Source organism: Lissotriton helveticus, chromosome 6 (genome assembly GCF_964261635.1).
Source record: "Lissotriton helveticus chromosome 6, aLisHel1.1, whole genome shotgun sequence".
NCBI classification, from domain to species: domain Eukaryota; kingdom Metazoa; phylum Chordata; class Amphibia; order Caudata; family Salamandridae; genus Lissotriton; species Lissotriton helveticus.
Window position 1 is genome coordinate 2097582448 of NC_136067.1, and position 23230 is coordinate 2097605677.

Below are 23230 nucleotides of genomic sequence, written 5' to 3' on the forward strand. Positions count from 1 at the left end.
GTCCTTGGATTGTGCGAATGCGGATGGATGAGCCGAATGTGTGAGTATGGTTTAGTGGAATGAGTCTGTAAATATGAATGATAGATGAGAGGGTGCCCAGAGGCGCTGTATTTTTTTCAATTGTTAGTGTAATTTTGTGTGATATATATTTTCAAACGATGATGTCTCTGAACACGTTTTTCATCACCTTGTTATTTTGAAAAATGAAAATAAACAAAATAAAAAAATATTTATTCTGAAGGTATGTTTTTAAAAAAAATGTTTTATGTGTAGTTCGTGACAAGTGAGCTCTAAGTGGTGCATGCTACTATCACAGGACTCTTTCTGAGCCTACCAATTGAAACATATAGGGCAGACATTTCGTTTTCTATTTTTGGATGGACTTATCCCCTGCTAGTCTGCCCTTCATCTGTCTCAGGGGGCCCATAATTACATTGGTGTCAAATGAGCTGAACAAATAAAAAGGAGTTAAGCGTCCATCAAGAGCCGAGTGTGGCTGCATGTTCAAGTATTAGTATAATTATGCCTTTCCCCGCTCCCCCTCGTGTGTGCGCATGCGTGAGTGACCGCCGTCCACGAGTGCACAGCCAGACGGGGGTGCGCCAATACACAGGCACAAACTGCATGAATCAGCACCCCTCCGACGTAGGGGGTGTACAAAACGACGGGGGTGGAAATCTAGTTAGAACACCGGCTCTGCAGTGTCTGCAGCAAACCCTGGGTCAGCGATCCACGCCACGATCACTCACACTGCGCATGCGCGGCCGCCTCACCTAGTGTTTGGCCCTGTGCGCATGTGCGGTGGACGGCAGCACCCCGGACCCAAACAGGAGCACCGGATCCTCCGCGCATGCGCGGATCCTGCACCTCAGCCCCAAACAAACCGAAGGATCTGAGCGTGGTGACGAGGCTGCCGCGAGGACAGCTGACCCCTGACCCCTGACTCCAGGGCTGTGCTGCAGACAGTGACAAGCAGGGCCCCCGGGTCAGGGGTGAGTGCAGCGTCATCACTGTTTGTGTTGATGGGATTTCACGAGCACCAGTGAGTTCTGAACCAGACCCAGGCTGAGGTAAGTCACTGGTTACATAGAATGCGTTAAAAAGAAATAATTAAGAGGAGGGGGTGGGGGTGCAGAGGTAAAGCTGTGTGTGGGCTCCTCGGGGAGGGGCAGGGGGCGATGGAGCACCTGGGAGTGATGCAGAGGTGGAGCTGTGTATTGGGCCTTGGGTGTGGGGAGGGCAGGGGTAACTAGAGGAGCAGGCTAGGCTGGTGCAGACTTGGAGCTGTGTATTGGGCCTTGGGTGTGGGGAGGGCAGGGGTAACTAGAGGAGCAGGCTAGGCTGGTGCAGAGGTGAAGCTGTGTATTGGGCCTTGGGTGGGGGGAGGGCGGGGGTAACTAGAGGAGCAGGCTAGGCTGGTGCAGAGGTGAAGCTGTGTATTGGGCCTTGGGTGTGGGGAGGGCAGGGGTAACTAGAGGAGCAGGCTAGGCTGGTGCAGAGGTGGAGCTGTGTATTGGGCCTTGGGTGTGGGGAGGGCAGGGGTAACTAGAGGAGCAGGCTAGGCTGGTGCAGAGGTGAAGCTGTGTATTGGGCCTTGGGTGGGGGGAGGGCGGGGGTAACTAGAGGAGCAGGCTAGGCTGGTGCAGAGGTGAAGCTGTGTATTGGGCCTTGGGTGTGGGGAGGGCAGGGGTAACTAGAGGAGCAGGCTAGGCTGGTGCAGACTTGGAGCTGTGTATTGGGCCTTGGGTGTGGGGAGGGCAGGGGTAACTAGAGGAGCAGGCTAGGCCGGTGCAGAGGTGAAGCTGTGTATTGGGCCTTGGGTGCGGGGAGGCCAGGGGTAACTAGAGGAGCAGGCTAGGCCGGTGCAGAGGTGAAGCTGTGTATTGGGCCTTGGGTGTGGGGAGGGCAGGGGTAACTAGAGGAGCAGGCTAGGCCGGTGCAGAGGTGGAGCTGTGTATTGGGCCTTGGGTGTGGGGAGGGCAGGGGTAACTAGAGAAGCAGGCTAGGCTGGTGCAGAGGTGAAGCTGTGTGTGGGCTCCTCGGGGAGGGGCAGGGGGTGATGGAGCACCTGGGAGGGATGCAGAGGTGGAGCTGTGTATTGGGCCTTGGGTGTGGGGAGGGCAGGGGTAACTGGAAGAGCAGGCAGGGGTGGTGCAGAGGTGAAGCTGTGCATGGAGTTCTCAGAGTGGTGAGGGCACGGTGATCAACCGTCCTGAATGTGTGAATGAATACCGCGCTGGGTCCCTGTCATGGGCTTTTGCCCTCTGTGTGTATTGCTTCGTTTAGGCTTGTTGCAAAATGCTGGCGCACTGTGGTATCTGTGAACTGAGGCAGAGGAAGAGCACGAGCTGCACAGGATCACACAGTTTATTACACCTCAGGCTCTCGTCAGGGGTGCTAGTTATACTATTCAAATTACTAGACCTGAGACTATACTACTTGCTGCAAAGGCTACACTTTTACCATTATATTGCATTTTGATGAATATACCACAAGACAGGGCACTTCTCCATTCCACCATGTAACATCGAGTCCATTTTTCATCACATGCCTACTAGTGGTTTTTACTTTGCTTCTAAATACTCTTTATTTTGTCAATAAGGAAGCAGAGAAATATATGCTTAAACATTGCTTATCCTAGAGCATGCCATTTGGCCAAATGGGAGGCCAGGATTTGAACTTTGTCTTCTGGTTCCAACTTTCCAACTAGTCCACTAGCCCACAATTAGAGTGGCAATGATTCTGATGGTAAAGCTAAAGTGCTTCCTTTCCCTAGGGCAGTGTTTCCCAAACTGTAGTCCGCGGACCCCCAGGGGTCCCTGACACATTCCCAGGGGGTCCGCAGGCAGCAGTTTTAAAAGCACTGCAAAGTATCTTGTTTAATTAGCAGTTTTCAAAGAACAATAAAAGTGTCAAGATAACAACAGTGATTAATTTCCCTCTCTGGAGAGACATGAGAGTTGTGTCCAGTGGCAGCTGTGACTGAACTAAATGATGTAGCACAGAGGGTTAAAATGCCTACTGCAAAGAACCTGTACCATGCGTTTTAAAAAACAGTATTTGATATGCATAGGTCAGTGGGTTACTGCTTTCGTCAGAGAGATTATTTTGTTACAGTGCTGTTCATAAGTGACAATCGTAATCTAGCACAGTGATAAAAAAACTGTCATCAAACAGCTGCTTGCAAACTGCAAGGTACAAGTTAGTGACTTATGTTTTTTTCAGTCTTTCAGTATCCTGATGCTTCTAAAAAGGTTTAAATACATTTTTATTGTTAAAGTCAATGCTAATCACTGTGTTATGTCCTGAATCCTGAGTTTGTGCTTCTCCAGACCAGCCTCCTCGGCTTAACAACACACTCCACTACTTCAGAAAAGCAGGGCTGCACCATATTTACAAGAATATGGTGCAGCCCTGCGTTTCCCCTGCGCTGGCGCTACACTTAACAGGGGAAGATTGTTTATGTACAGGAAGATCCCCCTTCCTGCACATAAACAATCTTGAAATGTCATTTTGTCACTTCTATGTGTGCTGCTTAATGCATCACACATGGATGTTACAAAATGCCATTTTTTTAAAGATTGTTGAGGTGCAGGAAGGGTCGCCTTCCTGAACATAAACAATCCAAAGCGTTTTTGCAAAAATGAGGAGAAATGAAGCATTTCTCCTTGTTTCTCCAAGTTAAGACCAGGTTTTCCCTGGTCTTAATTTTGGCGCTGCTTCCCATTTATGCTGCTCTTGTAAATAGGGGGCAGTGTCAAAATCAATGGGTGTTACCGGGGAAACGCCCACCGCAACACCCACTGTCCACCGCTTTCACGCTAAGCATTGTGTAAAAGGGGGTCTTATTTATAAGGAACTGTTAAGCCGCGTTCAGTGGCTTAACGTTGCCTTGTAAATAAGGAAAAGCCTCTATCGCCACGGGAACGTCTCAAAAAGTGATGTTCCCATGGTGATAGGGGTTTGTAAATATGCCCCTAGAATCATTAGTAATTTGAGTATTTGTTTTGTGTGCACATGTGTGTTAATTTTTTTCCGAATTACTGTTTTAATGTTTGAGATGTAATTCCTACAAATTGCTTGGGGGTCCCCGGCTTCCAGTGGTGACTCAATGGGGGTCCTTAGGAGTCAAAAGTTTGGGAACCACTGCCCTAGGGAATGTCAGTGTGGTGGGCCTGGCCAACTTTAGAATACAGTGTTTGTTTCAAGCATAGTTGATGAAATTGGAAAGCTGAGATTACCCCTCGCTGAAACATACTCAGTGGACCAGATCCTGTGGCAGTAAGTGGTTACTGGACAGAATCATAGTACATAATACTTTACATTGGTATTTCGAAGCTTAAGACTATTTTATTCCACTTGGATACCAGAGTTGTCATTTTGTTTATTGTCTCTCGAAATAGCAAACAGCCAAGACTTACTCTAGGAAGTGGTAAATACAGTGCAGAGTAATCAGACTCCATTAACAGCCAAGACTTACTCTAGGAAGTGGTAAATACACTGCAGAGTAATCGGACTCCATTAACAGCCAAGACTTACTCTAGGAAGTGGTAAATAGAGTGCAGAGTAATCAGACTCCATTAACGGCCAAGACTTACTCTAGGAAGTGGTAACTACAGTGCAGAGTAATCAGACTCCATTAACAGCCAAGACTTACTCTAGGAAGTGGTAACTACAGTGCAGAGTAATCAGACTCCATTAACAACCAAGACTTACTCTAGGAAGTGGTAACTACAGTGCAGGGTAATCAGATTCCATTAACAGCCAAGACTTACTCTAGGAAGTGGTAACTACAGTGCAGAGTAATCAGACTCCATTAACAGCCAAGACTTACTCTAGGAAGTGGTAAATACAGTGCAGAGTAATCAGACTCCATTAACAGCCAAGACTTACTCTAGGAAGTGGTAAATACACTGCAGAGTAATCAGACTCCATTAACAGCCAAGACTTACTCTAGGAAGTGGTAAATACAGTGCAGAGTAATCAGACTCCATTAACAGCCAAGACTTACTCTAGGAAGTGGTAAATACAGTGCAGAGTAATCAGACTCCATTAACAGCCAAGACTTACTCTAGGAAGTGGTAACTACAGTGCAGGGTAATCAGACTCCATTAACAGCCAAGACTTACTGTAGGAAGTGGTAAATAGAGTGCAGAGTAATCAGACTCCATTAACAGCCAAGACTTACTCTAGGAAGTGGTAACTACAGTGCAGAGTAATCAGACTCCATTAACAGCCAATACTTATTCTAGGAAGTGGTAACTACAGTGCAGAGTAATCAGACTCCATTAACAGCCAAGACTTACTCTAGGAAGTGGTAAATACAGTGCAGAGTAATCAGACTCCATTAACAACCAAGACCTACTCTAGGAAGTGGTAAATACACTGCAGAGTAATCAGACTCTATTAACAGCCAAGACTTACTCTAGGAAGTGGTAACTACAGTGCAGAGTAATCAGACTCTATTAACAGCCAAGACTTACTCTAGGAAGTGGTAACTACAGTGCAGAGTAATCAGACTCCATTAACGGCCAAGACTTACTCTAGGAAGTGGTAAATACAGTGCAGAGTAATCAGACTCCATTAACAGCCAAGACTTACTCTAGGAAGTGGTAACTACAGTGCAGGGTAATCAGACTCCATTAACAGCCAAGACTTACTCTAGGAAGTGGTAACTACAGTGCAGGGTAATCAGATTCCATTAACAGCCAAGACTTACTCTAGGAAGTGGTAACTACAGTGCAGAGTAATCAGACTCCATTAACAGCCAAGACTTACTCTAGGAAGTGGTAAATACAGTGCAGAGTAATCAGACTCCATTAACAGCCAAGACTTACTCTAGGAAGTGGTAAATACACTGCAGAGTAATCAGACTCCATTAACAGCCAAGACTTACTCTAGGAAGTGGTAACTACAGTGCAGAGTAATCAGACTCCATTAACAGCCAAGACTTACTCTAGGAAGTGGTAACTACAGTGCAGAGTAATCAGACTCCATTAACAGCCAAGACTTACTCTAGGAAGTGGTAAATACAGTGCAGAGTAATCAGACTCCATTAACAGCCAAGACTTACTCTAGGAAGTGGTAACTACAGTGCAGGGTAATCAGACTCCATTAAAAGCCAAGACTTACTCTAGTAAGTGGTAAATACAGTGCAGAGTAATCAGACTCCATTAACGGCCAAGACTTACTCTAGGAAGTGGTAACTACAGTGCAGGGTAATTAGACTCCATTAACAGCCAAGACTTACTCTAGGAAGTGGTAAATACAGTGCAGAGTAATCAGACTCCATTAACAGCCAAGACTTTCTCTAGGAAGTGGTAAATACACTGCAGAGTAATCAGACTCCATTAACAGCCAAGACTTACTCTAGGAAGAGGTAAATACAGTGCAGGGTAATCAGACACCATTAACGGCCAAGACTTACTCTAGGAAGTGGTAAATACAGTGCAGAGTAATCAGACTCCATTAACAGCCAAGACTTACTCTAGGAAGTGGTAACTACAGTGCAGGGTAATCAGACTCCATTAACATCCAAGACTTACTCTAGGAAGTGGTAAATACAGTGCAGAGTAATCAGATTCCATTAACAGCCAAGACTTACTCTAGGAAGTGGTAACTACAGTGCAGAGTAATCAGACTCCATTAACAGCCAAGACTTACTCTAGGAAGTGGTAACTACAGTGCAGAGTAATCAGACTCCATTAACGGCCAAGACTTACTCTAGGAAGTGGTAAATACAGTGCAGAGTAATCAGACTCCATTAACAGCCAAGACTTACTCTAGGAAGTGGTAACTACAGTGCAGGGTAATCAGACTCCATTAACAGCCAAGACTTACTCTAGGAAGTGGTAACTACAGTGCAGAGTAATCAGACTCCATTAACGGCCAAGACTTACTCTAGGAAGTGGTAAATACAGTGCAGAGTAATCAGACTCCATTAACAGCCAAGACTTACTCTAGGAAGTGGTAACTACAGTGCAGGGTAATCAGACTCCATTAACAGCCAAGACTTACTCTAGGAAGTGGTAAATACAGTGCAGAGTAACCAGACTCCATTAACGGCCACGACTTACTCTAGGAAGTGGTAACTACAGTGCAGAGTAATCAGACTCCATTAACGGCCAAGACTTACTCTAGGAAGTGGTAAATACAGTGCAGAGTAATCAGACTCCATTAACAGCCAAGACTTACTCTAGGAAGTGGTAACTACAGTGCAGGGTAATCAGACTCCATTAACAGCCAAGACTTACTGTAGGAAGTGGTAAATAGAGTGCAGAGTAATCAGACTCCATTAACAGCCAAGACTTACTCTAGGAAGTGGTAACTACAGTGCAGAGTAATCAGACTCCATTAACAGCCAATACTTACTCTAGGAAGTGGTAACTACAGTGCAGAGTAATCAGACTCCATTAACAGCCAAGACTTACTCTAGGAAGTGGTAACTACAGTGCAGGGTAATCAGACTCCATTAACAGCCAAGACTTACTCTAGGAAGTGGTAAATACAGTGCAGAGTAATCAGACTCCATTAACAGCCAAGACCTACTCTAGGAAGTGGTAAATACACTGCAGAGTAATCAGACTCTATTAACAGCCAAGACTTACTCTAGGAAGTGGTAACTACAGTGCAGAGTAATCAGACTCCATTAACGTCCAAGACTTACTCTAGGAAGTGGTAAATACAGTGCAGAGTAATCAGACTCCATTAACAGCCAAGACTTACTCTAGGAAGTGGTAACTACAGTGCAGGGTAATCAGACTCCATTAACAGCCAAGACTTACTCTAGGAAGTGGTAAATACAGTGCAGAGTAATCAGATTCCATTAACAGCCAAGACTTACTCTAGGAAGTGGTAAATACAGTGCAGAGTAATCAGACTCCATTAACAGCCAAGACTTACTCTAGGAAGTGGTAAATAGAGTGCAGAGTAATCAGACTCCATTAACAGCCAAGACTTACTCTAGGAAGTGGTAAATACAGTGCAGGGTAATCAGACTCCATTAACAGCCAAGACTTACTCTAGGAAGTGGTAACTACAGTGCAGGGTAATCAGACTCCATTAACAGCCAAGACTTACTCTAGGAAGTGGTAAATACAGTGCAGAGTAATCAGACTCCATTAACAGCCAAGACGTACTCTAGGAAGTGGTAAATACACTGCAGAGTAATCAGACTCCATTAACAGCCAAGACTTACTCTAGGAAGTGGTAACTACAGTGCAGAGTAATCAGACTCCATTAACGGCCAAGACTTACTCTAGGAAGTGGTAACTACAGTGCAGAGTAATCAGACTCCATTAACAGCCAAGACTTACTCTAGGAAGTGGTAAATACAGTGCAGAGTAATCAGACTCCATTAACAGCCAAGACTTACTCTAGGAAGTGGTAACTACAGTGCAGGGTAATCAAACTCCATTAACATCCAAGACTTACTCTAGGAAGTGGTAAATACAGTGCAGAGTAATCAGATTCCATTAACAGCCAAGACTTACTCTAGGAAGTGGTAATTACAGTGCAGAGTAATCAGACTCCATTAACAGCCAAGACTTACTCTAGGAAGAGGTAAATACAGTGCAGAGTAATCAGACTCCATTAACAGCCAAGACTTACTCTAGGAAGTGGTAAATACAGTGCAGAGTTATCAGACTCCATTAACAGCCAAGACTTACTCTAGGAAGTGGTAAATACAGTGCAGAGTAATCAGACTCCATTAACAGCCAAGACTTACTCTAGGAAGTGGTAAATACAGTGCAGAGTAATCAGACTCCATTAACAGCCAAGACTTACTCTAGGAAGTGGTAAATACACTGCAGAGTAATCAAACTCCATTAACAGCCTAGACTTACTCTAGGAAGTGGTAAATACAGTGCAGAGTAATCAGACTCCATTAACAGCCAAGACGTACTCTAGGAAGTGGTAAATACAGTGCAGAGTAATCAGACTCCATTAACAGCCAAGACTTACTCTAGGAAGTGGTAAATACACTGCAGAGTAATCAGACTCCATTACAGCCAAGACTTACTCTAGGAAGTGGAAAATACAGTGCAGAGTAATCAGACTCCATTAACTCCAGCTGAGCTATGTCTGTTTAATGACTGATTTACAGGAGGGGAAATTTTGAATAAAAAATACTCAAAAATGAGCTCCATGACCGCGGGCCACCCGCTGCGCAACAAACATTTTCTGATGTCTCAGCACATGCAAAGTGCCAATGCATACTCGCTGTGACTGCAGACTCCCAAAGTGTTGTGTGACGTGAGAATGGAAAGTTGGCAATTGCTTGCAGAGGTTTAGCCATGTCGTGTGGCTTCTCTTGCTCTGCGTGTTGTGGGGGCCTAAGCTTCCCTCTCCTCTGCAGTGTTATGAGACAGAAAGGATAGCAATGGAGTGTCTGGGGATTTGGGGAACAGGAACTGGCTGCCCTGGGGTGATCTAGGAACCACTCTTGCCCTCAGTATGTTGTAGATCCTAGTCGCCCTCTCCCCTGCAGTGTTATGGGGCTGGATGGAGACTCTTGGGATTCAGGGGACAGAGGTTGGCTGCTGGGTGATCTGGGGCCCGCTCCTGCTTCACTGAACTGTTCTTGGAGCCTTTCTTGTCACGTTATTTTATTAAAGCTGTCCCAAAAGATAATTTGCACCCAATGAAAATGGATTACAAAGAAAAATACCATCTTGTAGGATTCCTGGGATTTCCAGAGAGAGTCATCTTGTATCACCAACATACTGTATTGTCATCAGAGGACGTTTGTTTCTACACAAAGACAATATATTTGGGGTACAACCATGTACTTTGACATACAATTTATTGTATTTTGACAGTTTTGCAATAGCGGCAATGTTAGCAGACTGTGTTCACACAGATATGAAATGTGAAATGGTATATCCTGTTCATAATTGCACGTTGTGTATTCAAGCAGTGATGGGAGTTATGATATTTGTATTTATCTGCATTTGGTTTTGTTGCAGTATTAATGGCACACTAGCATGGTTGTAGTATTTCTTTTGTGTTTACGTTTGGGTGGGGTACTTAAGGTCACGTGCTACATTAGAAGGTGTGTGGTAAATAAATAAATAATACCTCTATTTTTGACTGGATATACAATAACAGATAGCTCAATAAAATAAGAGTCAAGATTCGAGGTAGCTGGAGTTTGCAGGTTTAATACAGCATAAAGGACAGGAACAGGACAACCTGCACGGGAACAGGATGGCAGGGCCCGGCAGGGGGGCCCGACAGCTGCCGGGCAGGATCTGGGATGAGCGTGCTAACTTTTAATAACAGTACACAAGCATATATAGTTGAACAAAATACATGGTATTCAATACAATATGCGTAGCAGTGGGCAGGGCCTGTAGCAGTCGCGAAAGATAAGGCTGAAAGTAGGTGTAACAAGAGGCGTGTACATAGACATGTGATGCAAACGTAACAGAATATGTCATAAAATGGGGCGGAAACATGGAGGGGGCTACCTGAGGAGCCGGGACCTCTGACCTAGAGGTGCGCGCAAACTGGCAGTGACGTGTTACTAGGAGAAGCTGGGGGCTATGACTTCTGCGCTAGAAGAGGAGACGAAAGTCTGGAGAGTCAGGGCGACATGTACCTAAACACTATCTAGTATCTGATGTTTAGAGAACACGTTGATAGAATCCAAAAGTTATCAGGGCTAAGGCTAACAGACACTAAGACTGGTGCATGCATTATTCTACATGTAGTGTGTGTTGAGGAATATTAAATGACCATTAATACAGTATTTCTCTTACATGGAGACGTAAAGGCTAGACGATGACTGAAACTATTGATGCGATTCAGTAGCTTAGGAATGCAGAGAAGGAGAGCTGGACTGATAACTAGAATCATAACATACTCTTGGCAGACTGGCAGGCAGAGCCAGGCCGTGCCGGGCACTGAGAGGCAGGAAGTAAGTGAAGGGTCATGGATGCAGGTGGGGGCTGTATCGCTCCTCAGCGAGGGTTCAGGAGACAGGAGCTGAATCTGGTGTCCAGGCCCTTTTGAGGCCTAGAAACGGGGACTTTTACTGAATTAACGTGCACACTGTGAAACGTGGCAACATAACTTTACATAGGCCTAATACTCGTAGCTTTCACGAGAAATGGAAACTGGCATACTAGAGTTGGACACAACTAGAATTGCGTCTTTAATCGATCATAAGGGAATACATATGCATATTAATCATGCACATATAACATAAGGTGGGGAACACGTAGGGACACAGAACATGGCAAAATTTACTTTTCCACATTCCCTCCTTGTCACTACGTTTCCATCAGGAAACATCAATATTCATGATACCATCTATCATTTCATACAGTATCATTTGCTCGTCTCGAATTGTCTTGGAACGGGACTTAGGACGGGGACTTGGAATACAGGATGTAGCACAAATGCCGCAAATCGCAGGGCCACATTGTAAACAGAGGCAGCAACTGAAAATGATCATTACTGCTATACCTAGGAATGACAATACTTTCCTTCCCCAGGCAGAAATTATACTCCAGAGCCAACCGGACCATGTCCAGGTGCCTGGATTCTGGTGTAACAGATGGGCAATTTTATGAAGTCTGGTTATAGCTGAATAAACAGACGGCGCGTTATTAGGAATGAAAATGCAGCAACTAGATCCGATGACTCTACATGCCCCGCCCCTATCGGCCAGTATGACGTCAAGGACGAGACGATTTTGCAAAACTACAAATCTCATAGCAGATTGCTCTTCGGTTAAGTTACCTAGAGCAGAAGTAGTCTCATTCACTACTGCTTCAAGGGTTCTGGTTAACCTACGGATTAGCTTACTATTCTGGACGGGGCCTAAAAAGAAGAAGAATCCTTTATTAAAATCTTGAGACTGTTCTAGAGTAGTTTCAGTTTGATCGACAATCGGGGACTCGATCTCCCTTCTATGTCTAATGTGTACTAGATGGGTGTTTCTATGATAATCGGATGGGGCTAGAAAAACTGGTGGCAGTAGGAAGGCAATGTAACAGGTTCCATCCCAATCGAGGGGCAGACGAACATATGCGGTCTGACCACAAACAAAATATGAATGACGTGAAGCTTTGAAAATAGATTCCCTACTGTCACTATACTTGACAATAGTAGTACAATCACTATGTCCTACATGTGCAGAACCATTCTTTCGGACACATAATTCGCCTTTGACTGGTAGTACTGAAATTGCAGGTAAATCTGGAGTAGTATCAGACTGAACATTCAGGACCATAAAATTCGAAGAATAATTACCTAAATTATAAACTTCATTTTCTAGATCTAACCCGGTTCTATGGGAAAGACCTTGCTTGTCTGGAAAACATGTACTGTTTAGAAGGGACATATCAGTTGAGGATGACGTTAACGTGGACCATGCTCCACACGAACCATTATGTGAGAATGGATAAGGAAAGAGTGGCAGAACTCCCTTCGGTGTCTGGAAAGGGGGGAGTCGACCACACACCCAACAATTAGTGGCATTGCTGGTCTGGTGTGAATAGTGCAACATTCTTATAAATGTATTGTTTCGCATAGCAAGACGATAGGATAGCTCGTGAGGAGGCAGATCACTAAAGGTGTGCTCTACTGTAACATTAGAAGACTTATTTACATGAGAAATTGGAAAACATAAATGCAATGCATAACTAGTGCAGGTAATCATCAAACTCAAAAATAGAAGAAAACATAAAATAATGATACATCTGATAGAGTTTTGACTAACTCTCTCACTATGGGGGTCTATCTTATACATGTCAGAAACCTGTCTAACCGTTTCACCTAGGGGAGGACTTAGACAATTAAACTGGCTGACTTATTTTACTAGACCGGAGCTTCTTTTTATACTCCTGTTGCGGAGTTTCCTCTAACAGGGAGGGCTTGGTATCAATGTCATTTGCGGGACAGTCCTTGAGAATAGTATTTTGGCAGTCTTTAGATAAAATGTAGTCCTTGGCAAAAGTTTTAGGTTTGACTCCATGGAACTTCTTGACGTGAGACAGATGGACCCACCCCTTACGGCCCTCCAACTTCACGGCCGTACGGGTGGTCAGAAGGACTTGCTTCGGTTCCTTCCAACGAGGCTCCAGCGGACTTGAACGATCGAAATTTCTCACAAGGACCAAACTTCCTGGAACGATTTCATGCGGTTTCACCTCGGTATTGTCTGGAAATGCGGCGGCAACCTGTGAACGACAAGAGTGGAGGGCAGACATCAAGGAAGCTAGGTAATCTGTCAGCATATTACTGGAAACATCTGTAATACTTCGGGGTCTAGGTGTACCCCACATATTAGGGGGGCGGCCGAATACGACCTCGTACGGGGACAGACCTGATCTGGAATGTGCAACCATGCACATATAGAATAGGGCGACCGGCAGAGCTACTAGCCAGTCTACACCTTTCTCTTTACAGACTTTTGCAATGCGGATTTTCAGGGTCTGATTATGTCTCTCTACGAGACCTGCTGCTTCAGGATGGCGTACACAATGAAACTTCCACTGGTACCCTAACAGAAGGGAAACGTGCTTCATTATCTCTGATGAGAACGGCTGGCCGTTGTCTGAATACACGACCCTAGGAAGTCCATAGCGGGGGAAGAATTCACGAACCAGCTGCTTGGCAGTGGTCGCGGCTGTATAATCTGGGACTGGATATGCCTCTGTCCACCTGGACAAAGCGCATACAACTACAAGGACATATTTGAAACCTCGACATCGCTCCATCTGAATGTAATCCATTTGGAGGACTTCAAAAGGGTGGTCAGGAGGCTGGAATCCCCCTTGTTCCACCGGGACACTTTTACCTGGATTGAACTGACAACATATCATACAGGTACGGACTTTCTGCTTGGCTGCAGCTCGTAAATGCTTGTTGAACCAAATGTTCTGGATACTGTCTAACATGGCTTTTTCTCCTAAATGTGCAGGACTATGTGCGGTATTGATAATGACTTGAACAATTGAGTCGGGGAGAAACCATGTGGCTTTTCCCTTCGTCAACCATCCTTGATCTGTCTGGACCCCTCCTTGTTCGGACCATTTCTTAATTTCATCGGGAGTAGCATGTGACTGGATATCTATGACATCTTGAGTGGGGTCCTTAACTGTCATACATTTAGTCTGATCTGGAGTGGATGTCTGTGTCCTGTTAACTGGAATGTCTGGAGTCTGGGCTGTGAGCTTGGCTGTTTGGTCTGCTAGATCATTACCTTGGGAAATAATGTCAGTAACTTTCGTATGGGCTTTGCACTTCATGATAGCGATAGCTGTCGGTAAATGTATTGCATCTAACAGAGCTTGAATGAGGAGACCATGCTGAATCTTGGTTCCATGAGAGGTCATAAAACCTCTTTCCTGCCAGAGCACTCCAAAGTCGTGTACGACTCCGAATGCGTAACGTGAATCTGTGTATATATTAACCTTCAGGTTCTTGGCACGTATGCAGGCTTGGGTCAGAGCGACTAGCTCTGCTGCTTGAGCGGACAGAGTGTCAATACGGTGTGTCTCTACAACTTCAGTGTCAGTAGTCACTGCATACGCGGCTACTAGATCTCCTGTACTTGTTCTCATACATGAACCATCCACATAAAGTGTCAGGTCGGGATCTGGTAATGGAATATCTGTCAAGTCTTGTCTTGGCTTTGTCATGGTGTTAACTACTTCCACACAGTCATGTGTGGCAGGATTTGAAGTAACTGACGGTAACAGTGTAGCAGGATTTAAAACGTTGCAGCGTCTGATTTCTATGTGTGGCTGGAACAGTGTCAATTCATAACCTGTTAAACGTGCAATTGTCAAGTGCTGAGTCTGTGTTCGGTTTAAAAGAACTTCCACGGAGTGTGGAACTTGTACTGTCAGGGAATGTCCTAATACTATGGAATCACTTTGTCTAATAGCTAGTGCTGTGGCTGCAACTGACTTGAGGCACGCAGGCAGAGCCTGGGCTACTGGATCTAGTGTGCTCGAAAAATAAGCACAAGGCTTGTATTGTCCTGCTTGATCTTGTGTGAGAACTGATAATGCTGTACCTTCGCGTTCTGTGACGAAAAGTGTAAAAGGCTTACTGTAGTTCGGTGTAGCTAGAACAGGTGCTTGACATAGGGCTTTCTTTAATTCATTAAAAGCAAGTGTATGTTCAGATGTCCAAGGGAGGACAGTCGATACGGCTGCCTCCTGTGTCGTTAACTGTATCAGTGGCTTGGCTAGAAATGCATACTGGGGAATCCATTGTCTGCAATAAGAAGTGAGGCCGATAAAAGCTCGTACCTCCTTCTGGGTCTTGGGCTGAGGAAGACTCGCTATTAACTGGATACGATCAGGTGTCAACTGCCTACCCCTCTTGGACAGTAAGTGGCCTAAATAGATCACTTGCTGGACACAGAATTGAAGCTTCGAAGGGGACACCTTGTGCCCCATCTCGGCTAGGAAATACAAAACTGTAAGTGACGCTCGCTCGCAGTCACGTTCAGAACGGGCTGTGATCAGTAGATCATCGACATACTGGAGCAGGGCAGTGTCAGTTGGCATGTGAATATTGTCTAGTTGTCTTTTAAGTGCTTGACTGTAAATGCTAGGACTTTCTGTGAAACCTTGAGGAGCTTGTGTGAATTTATAGCTCCTTCCATTTAAACAGAATCCGAAAAGGAACTGGCTGTCTGGATGAATGGGGACACTGAAAAATGCATTTTTAAGGTCTATGACTGTGAAAAACGTAGCTTCAGAATCAATGGCTGTCAATAAGGAAGAAATATCTGGAACAACTGGGTACTGGGGAATGATACATTTATTAAGTTCTCGAAGGTCAATCACTAATCGATATACTGGAGGTGCATTTGGATCAGTACGCTTCATGACTGGAATGATAGGAGAATTACATACATTGGAGTCAGTTTCTACAACCACTCCTTGAGCAATGAGCTCGTCAATAATTTTGGATAAGGCTGCTACAGCCTCGGGTGGCAATCTGTACTGTCTGATTCGTGGTAACATACACCTGGCTTGAGAGTCACACGATGGGGTGTGATTTGCATAAAACCAATATCAGTTGGACCTTGTGCCCATAGGTGCTGCGGGACATTCAATAGTCTTGGATCAAAATCACGTAATACATAGTGACCCTTAAAGTCACGTAAAAACAAACGTATTCCCTCTGGGGAACAACATATGACTGCACCTAATTCTTTCAGTGTCTTAATACCTAACAAATTTTCTGGACATGATTTCGTAAGTAACAGGTCAGTAGTTCGGGACAATGGACCTACTTCTAGAGTAACTGGTTTAGAAATCTCGTTTACAATAGGCTTTCCTGAAAATCCAAGGGAAACATTTCTTGAGCCTGAGAGCGGAGCCCCTGGAACCTCGTCGTGACTTATGGTAGTCCTACTTGCCCCTGTATCAATCAGAAACTTTCTGTCTTTCCCTAGTACTTGACTGTGAACATAGGGACCCTCTTGATCTACAGGTATCTCGATGAGAGGCAAGCCTACCTCCCTCTCTAGGCTGTTTCATGAATACTGCTGGTACTCTGGATACTCGGACTGTGCATACTGGTACATCTGCTGTGTAACATGCTGTGTTGCAGCAATAGGCTGCGGTGCTGTAACTGTCTGTTGTGCATTCTGTGGTGACTGAGAAGTCTGTGAAACTTGTTCTTGTCTAGGCGGACGTGGTCTTTCTTTAGTCTTACCGGTAGCTATGTTGTGTTTCAGAACTGCACACTCGTTTATAAAATGACCTGGTTGCTTACAATAATTGCAGGTCCCTTTAACAGGAACTGCAGGATGACTGGCTTGATTCGTACCCCTCTTCTGACTGTCTTGAGGAACAGATTGTGCAACTAATACTTTCATTTTCGTGTCTTTCATACGTTTCCTTTCATGGTCTTGCTCTTCTCTGATTCTATTCTGGTGATACTGAAGCATCTGAAGCATTTGGGACGGAGTATTAGCTTGCCAGGTACTTTCGACTTTCAAAACTCTGTTTTTAACTTGTGGACTTGAATTCTCGACTAGTTTAGTAACAAAAAGATGAGGGTATGACTCACTACTCGTCTTGAGACCACTGTTAATGCTAAAGCATTTCTCGAACCTAGAATAAAAATCACTAGTATCTTCGTCTGGTTTCTGTTTACAGGCTGAGATTGCATCCCAGTCTTCCTTTTTCGTGGCTAGTAACCTTGGCAAAACTTGAATTAACAGTTCGGGCAATTCCTTACATTTGTCTCCTAGACCGGTACCTGGTACACGTATATTATCTTCAGCTTCTAAAGCTGCCCAATCTATCTTTTTCTCTCCCACCTCCCATTCTTTTTCCTTGAGTTTTTCATATGTGCCCGCAGGCAACAGAACCTTTAACATTTTAATTATATCTGGATACGTGTATTCTCCCATACGGAGCATGTCTTTTAATTCACGGTGGAAGCCTGCTGGATCTTTATCATGACAGGGAATTAATTTCTTCATCTCTAAGAGTTCCATCTTTGTAATCGGGGTGTAAACAAATACTCGTTGCATTTCACCACCCGGTGTCCTGACTGGGTGTACTTCTCGTAACGGATGCTGTCTGTCTATGTAAAACGGTTTACTTTCTGGGGGTGAGACGTGAACAAAATGCGGGTTCAGAAACGTTCTATATTTGTGGCGCTGTTCTAGAATGACACTAACTAAATCGGTACCTAGACCTTTCCATCTATACTGGAGTAACTCGTTCAGGACATCATGTAACGGACCTGGATCGGAATGCTGACCCTCATACAGAGTAATGAGGTGCTGGATCATATACATACCCACCAGTCGCTGCTCGGCTGGGGGTAGTTTCAGAAACATTTGTGCCACTATTTCGTCTGGAAAAGTGGTAGAATCAGTAGCCCATCGGACTGCTGATCGGGCTAGTTCTTGTTCATGCATAGTACTAAGTTCACTATAACCGATTCGTGATTTCAGAATGTGATCGGTAGCTTGAAATACTTGTTCTAGAGAACCTTGTTCTGGTGCTGGAAGAGGAACAGTTTTCTTGTAGTCTAGACGTGAATGTCGGTCGGAAAGTCTAGTTCTACCTACATACGCTATTCTGGTGGGATTCTCGTCGTCTACCTCTTCGGTATCAGAGTTACTTTCTTTCTCGCTTACTAGTGCTTCTTTGCGTTTGTCGTGTAACCTTATTATCTCTTTACGAATTTTCTTGTACATACTCTCTATACTACTGATGGTTCTGTGTTTACCCTCGGCTATATTATCACTCCACCTTGTCAGAACTTTCATTTCGGTCTGATCTTTAGTCGGAGAATCTTGTTCCCTTATTAGACAATTAATTAGAAACTTTAATAACATGAGCTGAATCTCGGCTTTCCTTTGAGACATGGCTTCGCCAATACTTTCTGGATCTGTTCCTGTACGAATAAAACGATACATTCTGTCTAGATCTTCTTTCATATTCTGTGGTAAATAAATAAATAATACCCTATTTTTGACTAGACTTATAGCATAACAGATAGCTCAATAAATAAGAGTCAAGATTCGAGGTAGTAGGAGTTTCTGCAGGTTTATTACAGCATAAGGACAGGATCAGGACAACCTGCATAGGAACAGAATGACAGGGCCCAGCAGGACAACTGGGGCCCAGCAGCTGCCGGGGCTTGGTCTGGGATGAGCGCGCTAACATTCAATAACAAAACATTGACTTATATACATAGCGCAAACACATAGCATTACATTGCAGTAGGCGTAACAGTAGGTGGAGTAGAAGGCGTGACGCGTAGCAGTCGCGAGAGATAACAGAAATAAGGGGTGTAACTGGGAGTTTACTTAGACATGTGATGCAAAAACGTAACAGAATATGTCCTGAATGGGCGGACACATAGGAGGGGGCTACCTAAGGAGCCGGGACCTCTAACCTAATGGTGCGCGGAAACTAGCAATGACGTGTTACTAGGAGAAGCTGGGGGCTACGAACTCTGGGCTAGGAGCAGAGACTAGAGTCTGGAGGGTCGGAGCGACATGTACCTAAACCCTATCTGGTATCTAATGTTTAGGGAACACGTTGATATAAACTAGAAGTCATGAGGGGAAAAGCTAACTTGATTCTAAGACTGGACCATGCATTATTCTACATGTAGTGCGTGAAGAATATTAAATGACCATTAAATACAGTATTTCTCTAACATGGAGACGAGAAGGCTAGACAATGACGGAAACTATTGATGCAGTTCAGTAGCTTAGGAATGCAGAGGAGGAGGACTGAACTGATAGCTGGAACTATAACATACTTTTGGCAGACTCAGAGGCAGAGCCGGGGTGCACCGGGCACTGCAAGGCAGGAAGTAAGTGAAGGGTCGAGGATACAGGTGGGGGCTGTATCGCTCCTCAGCGAGGCTTTCAGAAAACAGGAGCTGAATCTGTGGTCCGGGCCCTTTTGAGGCCTAGAAACGGAGACTTTATAATGGAATAACGTGCACACTGAGAAACGTGGCAACATTATTTACATAGGCCTGATATTCGTAGTATTCACGAGGACTGGAAACTAACATACTAGAGGTGGACACAACTGTAATTGCGTCTTTAATCAGAAATGGGGAATAACATATGCATATTGATCATGCACACATAACATATGATGGATGAGGCGTAGGGACACAGAACATGGCAAAATTTACTTTTCCACATTCCCTCCTTGTCACTACGTTTCCATCAGGAAACATCAATATTCATGATACCGTCTATCATTTCATACAGTACCATTTGCTCGTCTCGAATTGTCTTGGAACGAGATTTAGAACGGGGCTTGGGACTAGGAATACAAGAGGTAGCACACATGCTGCAAATCGCAGGGCCACATTGTATACAGAGGCAGCAGCTAAATATGATCGCTACTGCAATACCTAAGAAGGACAGGACTTTCCATCCCCATGCGGAAATTATATTCCAGAACCAACCGGACCATGTCCAGGTGCCTGGATCTTGGTGTAACAGATGGGCAATTTTATGGAGTCTGGTTATAGCTGAATAAACAGACGGCGCGTTATTTGGAATGAAAATACAACAACTGGATCCGAGAATTCTACAGGCCCCGCCCCTATCGGCCAGTATGACGTCAAGGACGAGACGATTCTGTAAAACGACAATTCTCATAAAGGATTGCTCTTCAGTTAAGTTACCTAGAGCGGAGGCAGTCTCATCTACTACTGCTTCAAGGGTTCTTGTTAACCTACGAATAAGCTTACTATTTACAACTGTACCTAAATAAGGGAAAACACCTTTATCTATATCAATGAATTGCTCTGCGGCAGTTTCAGTATAATCGACAATCGGGAGATTTCTCTTGTGTCTAGTATGTACTAAGAAAGAATTCCTATGATAGTCAGGTGGGGCTAAAAAAACAGGTGGCAGTAGGAAAGCAATGTAACAGGTTCCCTCCCAATCGAGGGGCAGACGGACATATGCAGTTTGACCACAAATAAAATAAGAATGACGTGAAGCTTTGAAAATAGATTTCCCACTGTCACTATACTGGATAACAGTAGTACATTCACTATGACCTATATGTACAGAACCATAACTACGGACACATAATTCGCCTTTGACTGGTAGTACGGAAATAGCGGGTGAGTCTGGAGTAGTATCAGACTGAACATTCAGAACCATGAAATTCGACGAATAATTTCCTAAATTATATACTTCATTTTCTAAATCTAAACCTGTTCTGTGGGGGAAACCTTGCTTGTCTGGGAAACATGTACTGTTAAGAAAAGACATATCTGTTGAGGATGACGTTAACGTGGACCATGCTCCACACGAACCATTGTGTGAGAATGGATAAGGAAAGAGTGGCAGAACTCCCTTCGGTGTCTGGAAAGGGGGGAGTCGACCACACACCCAACAATTAGTGGCATTGCTGGTCTGGTGTGAATAATGTAACATACGGATAAATGTGTTATTACGCATAGCGAGGCGGTATGCATATTCGTGAGGAGGCAGATCACTAAACGTGTGCTCTACTGTAGCATGAGCAGACATATTTACATGAGGAACTGAAAAACACAGATAGAAAGCATAGCTGGTGCAGGAAATCATTATGCTGATGAATAATACGAAACTCAGAAAAACGATATATTTGATTGAGCTTTGACTGACTCTCTCACTATGGGGGTCTATTTTATACATGTCAGAAACAGTCTAACCGTTTCACCTAGGGGAGGACTTATACAATCAAACTGGCTGACTTATTAGACCTGAGCTTTAACTTATACTCCTGTTGCGGAGTTTTCTCTAACAAGGGAGGGAATGTAACAATGTCTTGTGCGGGACAGTCCTTTAAAACAATGTTCTGGCAATCCTTCGAATCCTGGGAAATGTTCTTGGGAATGTTTTTAAAGACTGGTTTCGGTCCTTTGAAAAGTTTTACATGAGAAAGGTGGACCCACCCCTTCCTGCCTTCCAACTTGACGGCAGTTCGGGTGGTCAAGAGGACCTGACGTGGCTCCTTCCAACGTGGTTCCAGCGGACTTGATCTGTCAAAATTTCTGATCATCACTAGGGAGCCTGGAACGATCTCGTGCGGTGCCACCTCAGTATTGTCTGGAAATGCGGCGGCAACCTGTGAACGACATGAGTTGAGGGCAGACATCAAGGAAGCTAGGTAATCTGTCAACATATTACATGAAACATCGGTAATACTTCGGGGTCTAGGAGTACCCCACATGTTAGGGGGGCGGCCGAAAACGACCTCATACGGGGACAGACCTGATCTGGAATGTGCAACCATACGCATGTAAAACAGAGCGACTGGCAAAGCTACTAACCAATCCACACCCTTGTCTTTACATACTTTTGCTATACGGATTTTCAGAGTCTGATTATGCCTTTCGACTAGTCCAGCTGCTTCTGGATGGCGTACACAATGGAACTTCCACTGGTACCCTAACAACAGGGAAACGTGTCTCATGAGTTCAGATGAGAATGGCTGGCCGTTATCAGAATATACGACTCTAGGGAGTCCATATCTAGGGAAGAATTCACGAACCAACTGCTTGGCAGTGGTCGCGGCTGTGTAATCTGGGACTGGATATGCTTCTGTCCATCTGGACAAGGCGCATACAACTACAAGGACATACTTGAAACCTCGACATCGCTCCATTTGAATATAATCCATCTGGAGGACCTCAAAAGGGTGGTCAGGGGGCTGGAAACCACCTTGTTCCACCGGAACACTTTTACCTGGATTAAACTGACAACATATCATACAGGTACGGACTTTCTGCTTGGCTGCAGCTCGTAAATGCTTGTTGAACCAAATGGTCTGGATACTGTCTAACATAGCTTTTTCTCCTAAATGTGCTGGACTATGTGCGGTATTGATAATGACTTGAACCATAGAATCGGGGAGAAACCATGTGGCTCTACCCTTCGTTAACCATCCTTGATCTGTCTGGACCCCTCCTTGTACAGACCATTTCTTGATTTCATCGGGAGTAGCATGTGACTGGATATCTATGACATCTTGTGTAGGGTCCTTAACTGTCATGCATGTAATCGGATCTGGAGTATGTGTCAGATTGACTGGAATGTCTGGAGTCTGTGCTGTAAGCTTGGCTGTGCGGTCTGCTAAATCATTACCTTGGGAAATAATGTCAGTAACTTTCGTATGTGCTTTGCACTTCATGATAGCAATAGATGTCGGTAAATGTATGGCATCTAACAGGGCTTGAATAAGGAGACCATGCTGAATCTTGGTTCCATGAGAAGTCATAAAACCTCTCTCCTGCCAGAGCACTCCGAAGTCGTGTACAACTCCGAATGCGTAACGTGAATCTGTGTAAACATTAACCTTCAGGTTCTTGGCATGTATACAGGCTTGTGTCAGAGCAACTAGCTCTGCTGCTTGAGCGGACAGAGTATCAATACGGTGTGTTTCAATAACTTCAGTGTCAGTAGTCACTGCATACGCGGCGACTAGTTCTCCTGTACTAGTTCTCATACATGAACCATCCACATAAAGTGTCAGGTCAGGATCTGGTAACGGAATGTCTGTCAGGTCTTGTCTTGGCTTTGTCGTAATGTTAACTACTTCCACACAATCATGTGTGTCTGGATTTGAACTAACTGATGGTAACAGTGTAGCAGGATTCAGGACGTTGCAGCGTCTAATTTCTATGTGTGGCTGGAACAGTGTCAATTCATAACCTGTTAAACGTGCAATTGTCAAGTGCTGAGTTTGTGTTCGGTTTAAAA

At 44.6% G+C, this 23230-nt stretch overlaps 1 protein-coding gene across 4 annotated transcripts in view; it reads left to right on the top strand.

The window, feature by feature from the left end:
• Positions 1-822: 822 nt before the first annotated feature.
• The window catches only part of LOC144764036 (uncharacterized), a 64209-nt gene continuing 41801 nt past the window's right edge, over positions 823-23230 (top strand). Inside the window, exon 1 of one of the 4 annotated variants that reach the window (XM_078650176.1) lies at positions 823-1042. The gene's annotated coding sequence lies outside the window, so the exon portion shown is untranslated. Of the gene's footprint in view, positions 1071-23230 lie in introns of all 4 variants that reach the window. The other 3 variants (XM_078650177.1, XR_013596300.1, XM_078650175.1) reach the window with 3 other exon arrangements.